The following is a 1,077-nucleotide window of genomic DNA, read 5'->3' on the forward strand; positions in this document are numbered from 1 at the left end:
GGGGGGAGGTGGGGGGCCCTGGGGAGAGGGGGTTTGAAGTAGATATTTTTACTGTCAATTTCTGAATAAGAGAGGCTTCTCCTGATTTTGTCTTTGGTATTAATTGGCCTACCTTTGGGGTTGTATAATGATTTTTAAGAATGAAAGTGGAAGGCTGAACTGAAACGTTTTTATTGATATCATTCTTCTTTGTCCACTGTCTGTTATTTGCCAGCCATTGTGAAGTTCAATCCTATTTTTGGAGTAGAAACGGTATCAAAAGACCCCGTTGTCAAGTACCATCCCTCACTTCCTCCCGAGTGTGCTTGTACTGATTTTTCTTTATCTGACCCTACACATTGTCATGGGCCTGGGGTCACAACTTTTACAAGCCAATTGTCCAATGCTGGAGTTGGAATCAGGATAAAAAAGGATGAATGAAGAATCTTCAGGTCAAATCCATTTGCTTGTCGGTTACAAACTTCAAGTGGTTATTATAGAAAATAGGGACAAAAATAAATGACGTTTCATAGGATGGTCCTATCAATGACATGTAATCCCATTTTGGTCACTCTGTGGCTTCCACTCTTGTATAATTCATGTTTGTTATCTGAATAGAACTACTTATTTACACCTCCTTCTCTCCCCACCCAAAAAAAAAAAAAAAAGAAAAATTCTTGTCCTCATATTTCAAATGGCAATAGACATAAACCCTTTTAGTGGTTATATGCTTCCTCACCATTTAAATTCAAGACCTTAAAACTTCTTGCTATTTATTTTTTTTTTTAGAGAAAAAGGAATGGATAAATAATATGATTGAAATATTGGATCCAAGTTATAAGTCTAAAAATTCTAAATTAGCAAAAACGAAAAATTAAACAAAAAAAAAAATGTCAGGAAAATAAAACTAAGTCTATTGGTTAAAGAACTGCTAAGTCATAAATCATCTTAGATAAAATAATATTGAGGAGAGAATCTATATGTCTAAAGGGCAAAGAATGTTCCCTAGTCAAGTAGGGGCCACGGTACCATGGAGCATTCTCTTGTCCAAATCTAAAATAAAAATTTAAATTAATTAAGGTTCATACGCTTATGGTT

General features: G+C 34.8%; 1 protein-coding gene across 1 annotated transcript in view; it reads right to left on the reverse strand.

Annotated features, from left to right (window-relative positions):
- The window catches only part of LOC122060677 (subtilisin-like protease SBT4.10), a 9,899-nt gene that overhangs the window by 4,058 nt on the left and 4,764 nt on the right, over nt 1-1,077 (reverse strand). The gene's annotated exons all lie outside the window — the stretch shown is intronic.

This window comes from Macadamia integrifolia, chromosome 14 (assembly GCF_013358625.1).
Source record: "Macadamia integrifolia cultivar HAES 741 chromosome 14, SCU_Mint_v3, whole genome shotgun sequence".
Classification (NCBI taxonomy): domain Eukaryota; kingdom Viridiplantae; phylum Streptophyta; class Magnoliopsida; order Proteales; family Proteaceae; genus Macadamia; species Macadamia integrifolia.